This window comes from Leuresthes tenuis, unplaced genomic scaffold, assembly GCF_036924035.1.
Source record: "Leuresthes tenuis unplaced genomic scaffold, fLeuTen1.0.hap1 SCAF_6, whole genome shotgun sequence".
Taxonomy (NCBI): domain Eukaryota; kingdom Metazoa; phylum Chordata; class Actinopteri; order Atheriniformes; family Atherinopsidae; genus Leuresthes; species Leuresthes tenuis.
Window position 1 is genome coordinate 32,650,926 of NW_027325360.1, and position 18,497 is coordinate 32,669,422.

The window sequence follows — 18,497 nt, forward strand, 5'->3', positions numbered from 1 at the left end:
GCATTCTCACCCTTTCTCATCAGCTTTTTGCAAATTATGATCTGACATTCACACCTACTTGCAGTCGAACAGCTCTGCTCCCGCTTTTGATTATGTTTTTTTGGACATTCGAACCTTTTCTTAACTTCTTTTTACATATTTTGGTTGGACGTTCACACCTTCTTGTAGCCGAACACTTCCACTCCTGCTTTTGATGATGTATGGTTGGGCATTCACACCTTTTTTTTGCCCATTTTTCAGGAATTATGGGTGGACATTCACACCTTGCAGCTGAACACCTCCTATCCCACTTATGATCATGTGCGGTTTGATTTTCGAAAAGTTTCTTTCATGTTTTCTAGCAATTATTGATGGACATGTAGACCTTCTTGCAGCTGAACACCTCCGCTCCCGCTTTTGATCATACATTGTCAGGCATTCGCACCTTGTCTTACCCACTTTTTACAAACTTTAGTCGAACAGTCACACCTTTTTGCAGCCGAACACCACCTCTACCGCTTTTGATGATGTATGGTCCAGCATTCTTACCTTTTCTAACACATTCTTCAGCAATTATGGTCGGACATTCACACCTACTCAGAGCCGAACCCCTCCGCTCCCGCATTTGATGGTCTATAGTCGGGCATTCTACAGCGGAAAAGACTCATTCTTATGTTTGGTTAGATATTCGAACCTTTTCTTAACTGCTTTTTACAAACTTTGGTCGGACGTTCACAATATCTTGCAGCCGAACACCTCCGCTTCCGCTTTTGATGGTGTATATTCGGGCATACGAACCTTTTCTTACCCGCTTTTTACAAACCAAGGTCGGACTTTCACACCTTCTCTTAGCTGAACAACTCCGCTCCCTCTTTTGATTGTGTACAGTTGGGTAATTTCACCTTTTCTTACCCGCTTTTTACCATCTATGGTCAGACATTCACACCTTCTTACAGCGGAACACCTCCGCTCCCTCCTTTGATGGTGTATGTTCGGGCATTCGAACCTTTTCTTACCCGCTTTTTACAAACTATGGTCAGACATTCAAACCTTCTTGTAGCCGAACACATCCACTCCTGCTTTTGATGATGGGTATTCAAACCTACTTGTTGCCCGCTTTTCATTAATTATGGGTGGACATACACACCTTGTCGCAGCCAAACACCTCCGCTCCCTGTTTTGATCATGTATGATTGGACATTCGCACCTTTTCTCACCCGCTTTTTACTATGGTCGGCCATTCACAGCTTCCTCTCCACCATACTTGTATGGTGGGATATTCACACCCACTTGCATCCGAAGACCTCCGCCCCCACTTTTGTTGATATTTAGTCGGTCATTCGCAGCTTACCCGCTTTTGGCAAACTATGGCCATCTTGCAGCCAAACACCTCTGATCTCGTTTTTGATGATGTAAGGTTGGGCATTCAGACCTTGCTTCACCTGCTTTTCACCAAATATAGTCGAACAGTCACACCTTCTTGCAGCCGAACACTTCTGCTCCACCTTTTAGTGTTCTATGGGGTATTCACACCTTTTTTTTCACCGCATTTTATTGATTATGGTTGGAAATTCTCACCCACTCTTATCCGAAGACCTCTCCTCCTGCTTTTGTTAATATATAGTCGGGCATTAAAACCTTTTCTTACCCGCTTTTTACAAATTATGGTCGAACATTCACACCTATTTGCAGCCGAACACCTCCGCTCCCGCTATTGATGGTGTATAGTCGGGCTTTCGAGCCTTTTCTTCCCCGGTTTTTACAAATTATGGTTGTACATTCAGACCTTGCAGCCGAAAACCTCCGCTCCCTCATTTGATCATACATTGTCAGGCATTCGCACCTTGTCTTACCCGCTTTTTATAAACTTTAGTCAGACATTCAAAACTTGCAGCTGAACCACCTCCGCTCCCTGTTTTGATAATGTATGGTCTGGCAATACTACCTTTTCTTACCGGTTTGTGAGTAATTATGGCTGGACATTCACACCTACTTGCAGCCGAACACCACTTTTCCCGCTTTTGATGATGTATGGTCCGGCATTCTAGTCTTTTCTAACACATTTTTCAGCAATTATGGTTTGACATTCACACCTACTCACAGCCGAACACTTCCGCTCCCGCATTTGATGGTGTATAGTCGGGCATTCTCACCCTTTCTCATCAGCTTTTTGCAAATTATGATCTGACATTCACACCTACTTGCAGTCGAACAGCTCTGCTCCCGCTTTTGATTATGTTTGGTTGGATATTCGAAACTTTTCTTCACTGCTTTTTACAAACTTTGGTCGGACGTTCACACCTTCTTGCAGCCGAACACCTCCGCTTCCGCTTTTGATGGTATATATTCGGGCATTCGAACCTTTTCTTACCCGCTTTTTACGAACCATGGTCGGACTTTCACACCTTCTTGTAGCCGAACAACTCCGCTCCCTCTTTTGATGGTGTATGTTCGGGCATTCGAACCTTTTCTTACCCGCATTTTACGAACTATGGTCGGACATTCAAACCTTCTTTTAGCCGAACACATCCACTCCTGCTTTTGATGATGTATGGTTGAGTATTCGCACCTTTTCTTACCCATTTTTTACAAACTATGGTCGGACATTCACACCTTCTTGCAGCTGAACACCTCCTCTCCCGCTTATGATGATGTGTGGTTTGATATTCGAAAATTTTCTTTCATGTTTTCTAACAATTATTGATGGACATTCAGACCTTCTTGCAGCTGAACACCTCCGCTCCCGCTTTTGATGATGTATAGTCGGGCTTTCGAGCCTTTTCTTCCCCGGTTTTTACAAAATTATTGTTGGACATTCAGACCTTCTTGCAGCCAAAAACCTCCGCTCCCTCTTTTGATCATACATTGTCGGGCATTCGCACCTTCTCTTACCCGCTTTTTACAAACCAGGGTTGGACTTTCACACCTTTTAGTAGCCGAACAACTCCGTTCCCGCTATTGATTGTGTACAGTCGGGTATTTTCACCTTTTCTTACCCGCTTTTTACCAACTATGGTCAGACATTCACACCTTCTTACAGTGGAACACCTCCGCTCCCTCTTTTGATGGTGTATGTTCGGGCATTCAAACCTTTTCTTACCCGCTTTTTACAAACTATGGTCGGACATTAAAACCTTCTTGCAGCCAAACACATCCACTCCTGCTTTTGATGATGTATGGTTGGGCATTCGTACCTTTTCTTACCCATTTTGCAGTAATTATGGGTGGAAATTCACACCTTTTTGCATTTTAACACCTCCTCTCACGCTTATGATCATGTGCGGTTTGATATTCGAAAATTCTCCTCCATGTTTTCTAGCAATTATTGATGGACATTTAGACCTTCTTGCAGCTGAACACCTCCGCTCCAGCTGTTGATGGTGTATAGTCGGGCTTTCGAGCCTTTTCTTCCCCGATTTTTACAAATTATGTATGGACATTCAGACCTTCTTTCAGCCGAAAACCTCCACTCCCTCCTTTGATGGTGTATGTTCGGGCATTCGAACCTTTTCTTACCCGCTTTTTACAAACTATGGTCAGACATTCAAACCTTCTTGTAGCCCAACACATCCACTCCTGCTTTTGATGATGGGTATTCAAACCTACTTATTGCCCGCTTTTCATTAATTATGGGTGGACATACACACCTTGTCGCAGCCAAACACCTCCGCTCCCTGTTTTGATCATGTATGGTTGGGCATTCGTACCTTTTCTTACCCATTTTGCAGTAATTATGGGTGGACATTCACACCTTCTTGCATTTGAACACCTCCTCTCCCGCTTATGATCATGTGCGGTTTGATATTCGAAAATTCTCTTCCATGTTTTCTAGCAATTATTGATGGACATTCAGACCTTCTTGCAGCTGAACACCTCCGCTCCAGCTGTTGATGGTGTATAGTCGGGCTTTCGAGCCTTTTCTTCCCAGATTTTTACAAAATATGGATGGACATTCAGACCTTGTTTCAGCCGAAAACCTCCGCTCCCTCTTTTGATCATACATTGTCAGGCATTCGCACCTTTTCTTACCCGCTTTTTACAAACCATGGTCGGACTTTCATACCTTTTAGTAGCGGAACAACTCTGCTCCCGCTATTGATTGTGTACAATCGGGTATTTTAACCTTTTCTTACCTGCTTTTTGCCAACTATGGTCGGACATTCACACCTTCTTACAGCGGAACACCTCCGCTCCCTCCTTTGATGGTGTATGTTCGGGCATTCGAACCTTTTCTTACCCGCTTTTTACAAACTATGGTCGGACATTCACACCTTCTTGCAGCCGAACACTTCCGCTCTACCTTTTAGTGTTCTATGGGGTATTCACACCTTTTTTTTCACCGCATTTTATAGATTATGGTTGTAAATTCTCTTATCCGAAGACCTCTCCTCCTGCTTTGGTTAATATATAGTCGGGCATTCGAACCTTTTCTTACCCGCTTTTTACAAATTATGGTCGAACATTCACACCTACTTGCAGCCGAACACCTCCGCTCCCGCTTTTGATTGTGTATAGTCGGGCTTTCGAGCCTTTTCTTCCCCGGTTTTTACAAATTATGGTTGGACATTCAGACCTTGCAGCCGAAAACCTCCGCTCCCTCTTTTGATCATACATTGTCAGGCATTCGCACCTACTTGCAGCCGAATACTTCCGCTCCACCTTTTAGTGATGTATGGTTGGCATTTGCACCTTTTCTTACCCTTTCTTACCCTACTGATTGCTTAAGATTAAGTTGTTTTTTCTCAAATCTGTATTTCGTCATATGTCGAGAGATGCTTATTGCTGAAGAAGTTCTTTCTCATTCTACAAAGTACGTTGTTTATCGTTGAAACTTGATTAGACATGAATAAATATGAAGGACAAAGCAGTCTTAACTTGGTTAGAGTTAAGGAATTCGTTTTATAGGAGAATCCGAATTCGTGCATAACTCGTAAAATAGAGCTTATTTTCAGATTCCTGAAGAATGAGTCTGGTTCTTTCTCATAATAATAATACATTGTTGTTTATTGTTGAAACTTCATCAGAAGTGAAGAAATAAATGAATGCCTATCAACAAATGTGGGATCTAAACTCTAGTGCTTCCTCTAAAATAATTTCCTTTCTCAATTCAGAAATGTGTGTGTGTAAGTCACAACACCCGTGACACCAAAACGGCTTTCTTTTCTCTCTTTTCTCTACACTCTGCACTGTGAGCACACACACCAAATCAGAAAGGCTTTTTTCTCTCTTTTCTACATTATGGACTGTGGGGACACAAAACCGCTCTCTCTTTTTTTTTTTGATTGTGTGCCAGGGCGTTTTCTCACGTATTAGATTATGCTTACGATACGAATGGGTTTATCAGTCACATCAGAATCCATACATACTGATCCTCCCGTAATAAAATGGTCGGATCTTATCAAACACACTTTGTTTCTTGTGACAATCAAGTCAGCGAAAACCTCCGCTCCCTCTTTTGATCATACATTGTCAGGCATTCGCACCTACTTGCAGCCGAATACTTCCGCTCCACCTTTTAGTGATGTATGGTTGGCATTTGCACCTTTTCTTACCCTTTCTTACCCTACTGATTGCTTAAGATTAAGTTGTTTTTTCTCAAATCTGTATTTCGTCATATGTCGAGAGATGCTTATTGCTGAAGAAGTTCTTTCTCATTCTACAAAGTACAACGTTGTTTATCGTTGAAACTTGATTAGACATGAATAAATATGAAGGACAAAGCAGTCTTAACTTGGTTAGAGTTAAGGAATTCGTTTTATAGGAGAATCCGAATTCGTGCATAACTCGTAAAATAGAGCTTATTTTCAGATTCCTGAAGAATGAGTCTGGTTCTTTCTCATAATAATAATACATTGTTGTTTATTGTTGAAACTTCATCAGAAGTGAAGAAATAAATGAATGCCTATCAACAAATGTGGGATCTAAACTCTAGTGCTTCCTCTAAAATAATTTCCTTTCTCAATTCAGAAATGTGTGTGTGTAAGTCACAACACCCGTGACACCAAAACGGCTTTCTTTTCTCTCTTTTCTCTACACTCTGCACTGTGAGCACACACACCAAATCAGAAAGGCTTTTTTCTCTCTTTTCTACATTATGGACTGTAGGGACACAAAACCGCTCTCTCTTTTTTTTTTTGATTGTGTGCCAGGGCGTTTTCTCACGTATTAGATTATGCTTACGATACGAATGGGTTTATCAGTCACATCAGAATCCATACATACTGATCCTCCCGTAATAAAATGGTCGGATCTTATCAAACACACTTTGTTTCTTGTGACAATCAAGTCAGCGAAACAGCGTATACACGTCAAGACACTGAATCAAGTTTGCCACAAGAACTCATAAGTTTGGCAGTATTGCTCTGCCGTCAGCAATCATACACCCATTTTATTTTCGTGAGACATGTGCAGGCACCTGTTCATCTACTGTTCTATCACTATGAATTAGTTTATCTATTATCAATAAGGATACTTCTACAACTACTATCAAAGTATGTCCAGACTTCTTATGTTGTCAGTTGCTATATATGAATAAGTGGGTAGCTACTGACAAGCATTAAGCATGTCACACAGCCCAAACATATAACATTTCAGGACACACCACACAGTTAACAACCACAGTGAAGTGTCAAAGCCCAAACATGTAACATTCAACAGGACACTTACACAACACATTCAAATCAAACAGTCAGACAACATACAAGAACATATACCCCAGCCGGCATTGCTCCCTGCCTATTTTCCTACAGCTCAATATGTGTGCGCACACCTTTATTCACAAACTCTTCAACTTATACTCTTTTACCAAAGCTGCTACAGCTCGATTGGCCGAATACCCTTAGATCCTATTTCGGTGAATTTGACATCTGCCTTACATGTAACAGATTAGCCGTTTAGCAGTTTTAATTTAGTTTGAGTGAAGGAATTCATTTTATAGCAAAATCCGAAATCGTGAAGAACTCATGAAAGTAAGCTTATTCTCGGATTCCTGAAACTTTAGATTTGCTCTTTCTTTTACTGCAAAGTACAACGTTGTTTTTTTTTTGTTTAAATCTTTCTAGACATGGTAAATATGAAGGACAAAGCAGTTTTAACATAGTTTGAGTGAAGGAATTCATTTTATAGATAAAATCCCAAGAGTCTGCTGAGAAAAGAGAGTGAATGCGAAGTAGACTTTAACACGGCTCTGGGAGCGAGCCGAGTGTGGGCTAACCGGGAGAATTGCTTGAAAGAAACGCGACACCGAATGAGCGGTCAGAACAAAGCCTCAATACGGTGTTCCCGTGGTGTTTTTGTTGCTGCCTTGTCGATTGCACAGGGGCAAGCGTTTCAACCAAGCAACGCTCACCATGGGGAAGGTGGCTATGGCAACTAGCCTGATGCCCTGCTCCCGCAGTGACGGATAATCGTACTCTGGTTTCTCTTCATAACATACAAGTCTTTCGCCTTTTACTAAAGACTTTCGTGGAGAGCAGCACTAATGAGTTGTTTCTATTTTTGGCAGGCTTTACCTTTGCGGGTGAAGCCCTTTCTGTCTGTGCAAAAGAAATCTTCTTACTGTGCAGAGTGACTTCTCTGAGTAGAGTCGCCTTACTTGTTGCGACTGTGCCGATGTTCGAAGCTGGAGTGCAAAGTTGTTGCTTGAATGGTGCTTGCTGGAGCATGCGGGAGTGCAAAGTTATACTATTTAAAAGGGCTGAAGAGTGCTCAGTGCAGCGGGTGGGCGGAGGTGAAACGTGACACTCTGGCCACCTATGGCCATAAAAAGAACACTGCTACAAGTGCGCATTGTGCCAGCAAGGGCCCTCGGACCTGAAACAGTGGACAGTTATCGCTTCTCGGCCTTTTGGCTAAGATCAAGTGTAGTATCTGTTCTTATCAGTTCAATATGTCCTCTATACGAGGACTACATATTAAACGGATTTTTAAGAATAGGAGTTGAAAAAGAAGCTTGCTCCGTTCACTCCAAGCATCGACCCAGTACTGCAGTGCCGCTGGGAACGGTGCGCTCTTCTCTGCTCTTGTGAAAAAGCAAACAGCGGTGCAGGATGGAAGTTTCAGGGAGCCCAAGATGAAACTTTCTTTTAATCTGCTGAGAAAAGAGAGTGAATGCGAAGTAGACTTTAACACAGCTCTGGGAGCGAGCCGAGTGTGGGCTAACCGGGAGAATTGCTTGAAAGAAACGCGACACCGAATGAGTGGTCAGAACAAAGCCTCAATACGGTGTTCCCGTAGTGTTTGTGGCTGCCTTGTCTTTTGCACAGAGTAAAAGACAAGGCAGCCATCGAATAGGGCCCGATTGTTCCTACTTGGTCAGCCGAGGAGCAAGGGGGGGGAGCAAGCGTCTCAACCAAGCAAATCTCACCAAGTAGGAACAATCGGGCCCTATTCGATGGCTGCAACACCTGAAAGAGATATTGATGCGAGACCCGATCAAAAGCTTTTTCAAAGTCTAAATTTAAGATGACAAGCCGGGTGTTTCTGTCTCTAGCGTAATCAATGATGTCTCGAATCAGTACGAGGCTGTCGGTGAGTTGTCTCTCTGAGATGGCACAAGCCTGGTCTGGGTGAATTACCTCCTCTAAAACAGAGGACATCCGTGTCGTTAAAACCTTGCTAAAAAGTTTACAGTCAAAGTTTAAAAGTGTGATGGGCCTCCAATTCTTTAGGTCAGTCTTATCATTTTTATCAGAAGTGAAGAAATAAATGAATGCCTATCAACAAATGTGGGATCTAAACTCTAGTGCTTCCTCTAAAATAATTTCCTTTCTCAATTTAGAAATGTGTTAGAAAAGGTAAAAATGCCGGTCCATACATAATCAAAATCGGGACAGGTGGTGTTCAGCTGCAAGAAGGTCTAAATGTCCATCAATAATTGCTAGAAAACTTGAAAGAAAATTTTCGAAAATCAAACCACACATGATCATAAGTGGGAGAGGAGGTGTTCAGCTGCAAGAAGATGTGAATATCCACCCATAATTACTGAAAAATGGGTAGGAAAAGATGCGAATGTCCAACCATAAATCATCAAAAGCAGGAGTGGAGTTGTTCAGCTACAAGAAGGTATGAAAGTCCAACCATGGTTTGTAAAAAGCAGGTAAGAGAAGGTTCGAATACCCGAATATATACCATCAAAAGCGGAAGCGGGGGTGTTCGGCTGCAAGAAGGTGTGAACGTCCGACCAAAGTTTGTAAAAAGCAGTTAAGAAAAGGTTTGAATATCCAACCGAACATAATCAAAAGCGGGAGCAGAGCTGTTCGACTGCAAGTAGGTGTGAATGTCAGATCATAATTGCTGAAAAATGTGATAGAAAAGACTAGAATGCCGGACAATACATCATCAAAAGCGGGAGAGGTGGTTTTTCGGCTGGAAGTAGGTGTGAATGTCCAGCCATAATTACTCACAAACGGGGGAAGAAAAGGTAGTATTTCCAGACCACACATGATCAAAACAGGGAATGGAGGTGGTTCAGCTGCAAGGTGTGAATGTCTGACTAAAGTTTGTAAAAACCTTGTAAGACAAGGGGCGAATGCCCGACAATGTATGATCAAAAGAGGGAGCGGAGGTTTTCGGCTGCAAGGTCTGAATGTCCAACCATAATTTGTAAAAATCGGGGAAGAAAAGGCTCGAAAGCCCGACTATACACCATCAAAAGCGGGAGCAGAGGTGTTCAGGTGCAAGAAGGTCTGAATGTACGACCAATAATTACTGAAAAATGGGTAAGAAAAGGTGCGAATTCCAAATCATACATCGTCAAAAGCAGGAGCGGATGTGTTCGGCTACAAGAAGGTTTGAATGTCCAACCATAGTAAGTAATAGGTGGGTAAGAAAAGGCTCGAATGCCCGACTATACACCATCAAAAGCGGAAGCGGAGGTGTTCGGCTGCAAGACGGTGTGAACGTCCGACCAAAGTTTGTAAAAAGCATTAAGAAAATGTTCGAATATCCAACCAAACATAATCAAAAGCGGGAGCAGAGCTGTTCGACTGCAAGTAGGTGTGAATATCAGATCATAATTTGCAAAAAGCTGATGAGAAAGGGTGAGAATGCCCGACTATACACTATCAAATGTGGGAGCGGAGGTGTTCGTCTGTGAGTAGGTGTGAATGTCTGACCATAATTGCTGAAAAATGTGTTAGAAAAGGTAAGAATGCCGGACCATATATCATCAAAAGCGGGAGAGGTTGTGTTCGGCTGCAAAAAGGTGTGAATGTCGAGCCATAATTACTCACAAACAGGTAAGAAAAGGTACTATTGCCAGACCATATATGATCAAAACAGGGAGCGGAGGTGGTTCAGCTGCAAGAAGGTTTGAATGTCCGACTAAAGTTTGTAAAAAGCGGGTAAGACAAGGTGTGAATGCCCGACAATGTATGATCAAAAGAGGAGCGGAGGTTTTCGGCTGCAAGAAGGTCTGAATGTCCACCCATAATTACTGAAAAATGGCGAACTGCGAACAACATTGTATTTTGCAGTAGAAGAAAGAGCAACACTGAAGGATCAGGAATCCGAGAATAAGCTTATTTTCTTATGGGCAAGTGGGAACTGCTTTGTCCTTCATATTTATCAATGTGTAGATGGATTTCAACTTCTTCTACTGCAAAGTCCAATGTTTTTCTTTGTTGAAGTCGATCTAGACATTGATGAATATGGAAGGACAAAGCAGTTTTAACTTGGTTTGAGCAAAGCAATTCATTTTATAGCAAAATCCGAAATCGTGCAGAACTCATGAAAGCAGGCTTATACTCGGATTCCTGAAACTTTAGATTTGCTCTTTCTTTTACTGCAAAGTACAACGTTGTTTTTTTGTTTAAATATTTCTAGACATGGTAAATATGAAGGACAAATCAGTTTTAACATAGTTTGAGTGCAGTAATGCATTTTATAAGCAAAATCCCAAATCATGCAGAACTCACAAAATGCTTTTTCTCGCTTTTCACTGCTTTTTACAAACTTTGGTCGGACGTTCACACCTTCTTGCATCCAAACACCTCCGCTTCCGCTTTTGATGATGTATATTCGGGCATTCGAACCTTTCTTTACCCGCTTTTTACAAACCATTGTCGGACTTTCACACCTTCTTGCAGCCGAACACCACCTCTCCCGCTTTTGATGATGTATGGTCCAGTATTCTTACCTTTTCTAACACATTTTTCAGCAATTATGGTCGGACATTCACACCTACTCACAGCTGGACACCTCCGCTCCCGCTTTTGATCATACAATGTTGGGACATCGCTCCTTGTCTTACCAGCTTTTTACAAACTTTAGTCGAACATTCACACCTTCTTGCAGCTGAACACCTCCGCTCCCGCTTTTGATGATGTATAGTCGGGCTTTCGAGCCTTTTCTTACCCGCTTTTAACAAACCAAGGTCGGACTTTCACACCTTCTCTTAGCTGAACAACTCCGCTCCCTCTTTTGATTGTGTACAGTCGGGTGATTTAACCTTTTCTTACCCGCTTTTTACCATCTATGGTCGGACATTCACACCGTCTTACAGCGGAACACCTCCGCTCCCTCTTTTGATGATGTATGGTTAGGCATTCGCACCTTTTCTTACCCATTTTTCAGTAATTATGGGTAGACATTCACACCTTCTTGCAGCTGAACACCTCCTCTCCTGCTTATGATCATGTGCAGTTTGATATTCGAAAATTTTCTTTCATGTTTTCTAGCAATTATTGATGGACATTCAGACCGTCTTGAAGCTGAACACCTCCGCTCCCACTTTTGATGGTGTATAGTCGGGCTTTCGAGCCTTTTCTTCCCCGGTTTTTACAAATTATGGTTGGACATTCAGACCTTGCAGCCGAAAACCTCCGCTCCCTCTTTTGATCATACATTGTCAGGCATTCGCACCTACTTGCAGCCGAATACTTCCGCTCCACCTTTTAGTGATGTATGGTTGGCATTTGCACCTTTTCTTACCCTTTCTTACCCTACTGATTGCTTAAGATTAAGTTGTTTTTTCTCAAATCTGTATTTCGTCATATGTCGAGAGATGCTTATTGCTGAAGAAGTTCTTTCTCATTCTACAAAGTACAACGTTGTTTATCGTTGAAACTTGATTAGACATGAATAAATATGAAGGACAAAGCAGTCTTAACTTGGTTAGAGTTAAGGAATTCGTTTTATAGGAGAATCCGAATTCGTGCATAACTCGTAAAATAGAGCTTATTTTCAGATTCCTGAAGAATGAGTCTGGTTCTTTCTCATAATAATAATACATTGTTGTTTATTGTTGAAACTTCATCAGAAGTGAAGAAATAAATGAATGCCTATCAACAAATGTGGGATCTAAACTCTAGTGCTTCCTCTAAAATAATTTCCTTTCTCAATTCAGAAATGTGTGTGTGTAAGTCACAACACCCGTGACACCAAAACGGCTTTCTTTTCTCTCTTTTCTCTACACTCTGCACTGTGAGCACACACACCAAATCAGAAAGGCTTTTTTCTCTCTTTTCTACATTATGGACTGTGGGGACACAAAACCGCTCTCTCTTTTTTTTTTTGATTGTGTGCCAGGGCGTTTTCTCACGTATTAGATTATGCTTACGATACGAATGGGTTTATCAGTCACATCAGAATCCATACATACTGATCCTCCCGTAATAAAATGGTCGGATCTTATCAAACACACTTTGTTTCTTGTGACAATCAAGTCAGCGAAACAGCGTATACACGTCAAGACACTGAATCAAGTTTGCCACAAGAACTCATAAGTTTGGCAGTATTGCTCTGCCGTCAGCAATCATACACCCATTTTATTTTCGTGAGACATGTGCAGGCACCTGTTCATCTACTGTTCTATCACTATGAATTAGTTTATCTATTATCAATAAGGATACTTCTACAACTACTATCAAAGTATGTCCAGACTTCTTATGTTGTCAGTTGCTATATATGAATAAGTGGGTAGCTACTGACAAGCATTAAGCATGTCACACAGCCCAAACATATAACATTTCAGGACACACCACACAGTTAACAACCACAGTGAAGTGTCAAAGCCCAAACATGTAACATTCAACAGGACACTTACACAACACATTCAAATCAAACAGTCAGACAACATACAAGAACATATACCCCAGCCGGCATTGCTCCCTGCCTATTTTCCTACAGCTCAATATGTGTGCGCACACCTTTATTCACAAACTCTTCAACTTATACTCTTTTACCAAAGCTGCTACAGCTCGATTGGCCGAATACCCTTAGATCCTATTTCGGTGAATTTGACATCTGCCTTACATGTAACAGATTAGCCGTTTAGCAGTTTTAATTTAGTTTGAGTGAAGGAATTCCTTTTATAGCAAAATCCGAAATCGTGAAGAACTCATGAAAGTAAGCTTATTCTCGGATTCCTGAAACTTTAGATTTGCTCTTTCTTTTACTGCAAAGTACAACGTTGTTTTTTTTTTGTTTAAATCTTTCTAGACATGGTAAATATGAAGGACAAAGCAGTTTTAACATAGTTTGAGTGAAGGAATTCATTTTATAGATAAAATCCCAAGAGTCTGCTGAGAAAAGAGAGTGAATGCGAAGTAGACTTTAACACGGCTCTGGGAGCGAGCCGAGTGTGGGCTAACCGGGAGAATTGCTTGAAAGAAACGCGACACCGAATGAGCGGTCAGAACAAAGCCTCAATACGGTGTTCCCGTGGTGTTTTTGTTGCTGCCTTGTCGATTGCACAGGGGCAAGCGTTTCAACCAAGCAACGCTCACCATGGGGAAGGTGGCTATGGCAACTAGCCTGATGCCCTGCTCCCGCAGTGACGGATAATCGTACTCTGGTTTCTCTTCATAACATACAAGTCTTTCGCCTTTTACTAAAGACTTTCGTGGAGAGCAGCACTAATGAGTTGTTTCTATTTTTGGCAGGCTTTACCTTTGCGGGTGAAGCCCTTTCTGTCTGTGCAAAAGAAATCTTCTTACTGTGCAGAGTGACTTCTCTGAGTAGAGTCGCCTTACTTGTTGCGACTGTGCCGATGTTCGAAGCTGGAGTGCAAAGTTGTTGCTTGAATGGTGCTTGCTGGAGCATGCGGGAGTGCAAAGTTATACTATTTAAAAGGGCTGAAGAGTGCTCAGTGCAGCGGGTGGGCGGAGGTGAAACGTGAAACTCTGGCCACCTATGGCCATAAAAAGAACACTGCTACAAGTGCGCATTGTGCCAGCAAGGGCCCTCGGACCTGAAACAGTGGACAGTTATCGCTTCTCGGCCTTTTGGCTAAGATCAAGTGTAGTATCTGTTCTTATCAGTTCAATATGTCCTCTATACGAGGACTACATATTAAACGGATTTTTAAGAATAGGAGTTGAAAAAGAAGCTTGCTCCGTTCACTCCAAGCATCGACCCAGTACTGCAGTGCCGCTGGGAACGGTGCGCTCTTCTCTGCTCTTGTGAAAAAGCAAACAGCGGTGCAGGATGGAAGTTTCAGGGAGCCCAAGATGAAACTTTCTTTTAATCTGCTGAGAAAAGAGAGTGAATGCGAAGTAGACTTTAACACAGCTCTGGGAGCGAGCCGAGTGTGGGCTAACCGGGAGAATTGCTTGAAAGAAACGCGACACCGAATGAGTGGTCAGAACAAAGCCTCAATACGGTGTTCCCGTAGTGTTTTTGGCTGCCTTGTCTTTTGCACAGAGTAAAAGACAAGGCAGCCATCGAATAGGGCCCGATTGTTCCTACTTGGTCAGCCGAGGAGCAAGGGGGGGGAGCAAGCGTCTCAACCAAGCAAATCTCACCAAGTAGGAACAATCGGGCCCTATTCGATGGCTGCAACACCTGAAAGAGATATTGATGCGAGACCCGATCAAAAGCTTTTTCAAAGTCTAAATTTAAGATGACAAGCCGGGTGTTTCTGTCTCTAGCGTAATCAATGATGTCTCGAATCAGTACGAGGCTGTCGGTGAGTTGTCTCTCTGAGATGGCACAAGCCTGGTCTGGGTGAATTACCTCCTCTAAAACAGAGGACATCCGTGTCGTTAAAACCTTGCTAAAAAGTTTACAGTCAAAGTTTAAAAGTGTGATGGGCCTCCAATTCTTTAGGTCAGTCTTATCATTTTTATCAGAAGTGAAGAAATAAATGAATGCCTATCAACAAATGTGGGATCTAAACTCTAGTGCTTCCTCTAAAATAATTTCCTTTCTCAATTTAGAAATGTGTTAGAAAAGGTAAAAATGCCGGTCCATACATAATCAAAATCGGGACAGGTGGTGTTCAGCTGCAAGAAGGTCTAAATGTCCATCAATAATTGCTAGAAAACTTGAAAGAAAATTTTCGAAAATCAAACCACACATGATCATAAGTGGGAGAGGAGGTGTTCAGCTGCAAGAAGATGTGAATATCCACCCATAATTACTGAAAAATGGGTAGGAAAAGATGCGAATGTCCAACCATAAATCATCAAAAGCAGGAGTGGAGTTGTTCAGCTACAAGAAGGTATGAAAGTCCAACCATGGTTTGTAAAAAGCAGGTAAGAGAAGGTTCGAATACCCGAATATATACCATCAAAAGCGGAAGCGGGGGTGTTCGGCTGCAAGAAGGTGTGAACGTCCGACCAAAGTTTGTAAAAAGCAGTTAAGAAAAGGTTTGAATATCCAACCGAACATAATCAAAAGCGGGAGCAGAGCTGTTCGACTGCAAGTAGGTGTGAATGTCAGATCATAATTGCTGAAAAATGTGATAGAAAAGACTAGAATGCCGGACAATACATCATCAAAAGCGGGAGAGGTGGTTTTTCGGCTGGAAGTAGGTGTGAATGTCCAGCCATAATTACTCACAAACGGGGGAAGAAAAGGTAGTATTTCCAGACCACACATAATCAAAACAGGGAATGGAGGTGGTTCAGCTGCAAGGTGTGAATGTCTGACTAAAGTTTGTAAAAACCTTGTAAGACAAGGGGCGAATGCCCGACAATGTATGATCAAAAGAGGGAGCGGAGGTTTTCGGCTGCAAGGTCTGAATGTCCAACCATAATTTGTAAAAATCGGGGAAGAAAAGGCTCGAAAGCCCGACTATACACCATCAAAAGCGGGAGCAGAGGTGTTCAGGTGCAAGAAGGTCTGAATGTACGACCAATAATTACTGAAAAATGGGTAAGAAAAGGTGCGAATTCCAAATCATACATCGTCAAAAGCAGGAGCGGATGTGTTCGGCTACAAGAAGGTTTGAATGTCCAACCATAGTAAGTAATAGGTGGGTAAGAAAAGGCTCGAATGCCCGACTATACACCATCAAAAGCGGAAGCGGAGGTGTTCGGCTGCAAGACGGTGTGAACGTCCGACCAAAGTTTGTAAAAAGCATTAAGAAAATGTTCGAATATCCAACCAAACATAATCAAAAGCGGGAGCAGAGCTGTTCGACTGCAAGTAGGTGTGAATATCAGATCATAATTTGCAAAAAGCTGATGAGAAAGGGTGAGAATGCCCGACTATACACTATCAAATGTGGGAGCGGAGGTGTTCGTCTGTGAGTAGGTGTGAATGTCCGACCATAATTGCTGAAAAATGTGTTAGAAAAGGTAAGAATGCCGGACCATATATCATCAAAAGCGGGAGAGGTTGTGTTCGGCTGCAAAAAGGTGTGAATGTCGAGCCATAATTACTCACAGGTAAGAAAAGGTACTATTGCCAGACCATATATGATCAAAACAGGGAGCGGAGGTGGTTCAGCTGCAAGAAGGTTTGAATGTCCGACTAAAGTTTGTAAAAAGCGGGTAAGACAAGGTGTGAATGCCCGACAATGTATGATCAAAAGAGGAGCGGAGGTTTTCGGCTGCAAGAAGGTCTGAATGTCCACCCATAATTACTGAAAAATGGCGAACTGCGAACAACATTGTATTTTGCAGTAGAAGAAAGAGCAACACTGAAGGATCAGGAATCCGAGAATAAGCTTATTTTCTTATGGGCAAGTGGGAACTGCTTTGTCCTTCATATTTATCAATGTGTAGATGGATTTCAACTTCTTCTACTGCAAAGTCCAATGTTTTTCTTTGTTGAAGTCGATCTAGACATTGATGAATATGGAAGGACAAAGCAGTTTTAACTTGGTTTGAGCAAAGCAATTCATTTTATAGCAAAATCCGAAATCGTGCAGAACTCATGAAAGCAGGCTTATACTCGGATTCCTGAAACTTTAGATTTGCTCTTTCTTTTACTGCAAAGTACAACGTTGTTTTTTTGTTTAAATATTTCTAGACATGGTAAATATGAAGGACAAATCAGTTTTAACATAGTTTGAGTGCAGTAATGCATTTTATAAGCAAAATCCCAAATCATGCAGAACTCACAAAATGCTTTTTCTCGCTTTTCACTGCTTTTTACAAACTTTGGTCGGACGTTCACACCTTCTTGCATCCAAACACCTCCGCTTCCGCTTTTGATGATGTATATTCGGGCATTCGAACCTTTCTTTACCCGCTTTTTACAAACCATTGTCGGACTTTCACACCTTCTTGCAGCCGAACACCACCTCTCCCGCTTTTGATGATGTATGGTCCAGTATTCTTACCTTTTCTAACACATTTTTCAGCAATTATGGTCGGACATTCACACCTACTCACAGCTGGACACATCCGCTCCCGCTTTTGATCATACAATGTCGGGACATCGCTCCTTGTCTTACCAGCTTTTTACAAACTTTAGTCGAACATTCACACCTTCTTGCAGCTGAACACCTCCGCTCCCGCTTTTGATGATGTATAGTCGGGCTTTCGAGCCTTTTCTTACCTGCTTTTAACAAACCAAGGTCGGACTTTCACACCTTCTCTTAGCTGAACAACTCCGCTCCCTCTTTTGATTGTGTACAGTCGGGTGATTTAACCTTTTCTTACCCGCTTTTTACCATCTATGGTCGGACATTCACACCGTCTTACAGCGGAACACCTCCGCTCCCTCTTTTGATGATGTATGGTTAGGCATTCGCACCTTTTCTTACCCATTTTTCAGTAATTATGGGTAGACATTCACACCTTCTTGCAGCTGAACACCTCCTCTCCTGCTTATGATCATGTGCAGTTTGATATTCGAAAATTTTCTTTCATGTTTTCTAGCAATTATTGATGGGCATTCAGACCGTCTTGAAGCTGAACACCTCCGCTCCCACTTTTGATGGTGTATAGTCGGGCTTTCGAGCCTTTTCTTCCCCGGTTTTTACAAATTATGGTTGGACATTCAGACCTTCTTGCAGCCGAAAACCTCCACTCCCTCTTTTGATCATACATTGTCGGGCATTCGCACCTTTTCTTACCCGCTTTTTACAAACCATGGTCGGACTTTCACACCTTCTTGTAGCCGAACAACTCCGCTCCCGCTATTGATTGTGTACAGTCGGGTATTTTAACCTTTTCTTACCCGCTTTTTACCAACTATTGTTGGACATTCACACCGTCTTACAGCGGAACACCTCCGCTCCCTCTTTTGATGGTGTATGTTCGGGCACTCGAACCTTTTCTTACCCGCTTTTTACAAACTATGGTCAGACATTCAAACCTTCTTGTAGCCGAACACATCCACTC

The 18,497-nt window shown here is 42.2% G+C and overlaps 4 non-coding genes across 4 annotated transcripts; all 4 read left to right on the forward strand.

The window, feature by feature from the left end:
• The first annotated feature begins 7,387 nt into the window (after window positions 1-7,387).
• On the forward strand, window positions 7,388-7,501 carry LOC140310747 (U5 spliceosomal RNA). Its single transcript, XR_011916790.1, has one exon. It is a non-coding gene; the product is annotated as a U5 spliceosomal RNA (small nuclear RNA).
• A 308-nt stretch (window positions 7,502-7,809) lies between these two features.
• LOC140310376 (U2 spliceosomal RNA) lies at window positions 7,810-7,993 on the forward strand. The gene has a single exon (XR_011916453.1). It is a non-coding gene; the product is annotated as a U2 spliceosomal RNA (small nuclear RNA).
• Window positions 7,994-13,766: 5,773 nt separating this feature from the next.
• LOC140310749 (U5 spliceosomal RNA) lies at window positions 13,767-13,880 on the forward strand. The gene has a single exon (XR_011916791.1). It is a non-coding gene; the product is annotated as a U5 spliceosomal RNA (small nuclear RNA).
• A 308-nt stretch (window positions 13,881-14,188) lies between these two features.
• LOC140310377 (U2 spliceosomal RNA) lies at window positions 14,189-14,372 on the forward strand. The gene has a single exon (XR_011916454.1). It is a non-coding gene; the product is annotated as a U2 spliceosomal RNA (small nuclear RNA).
• The last annotated feature ends 4,125 nt before the right edge of the window (window positions 14,373-18,497 follow it).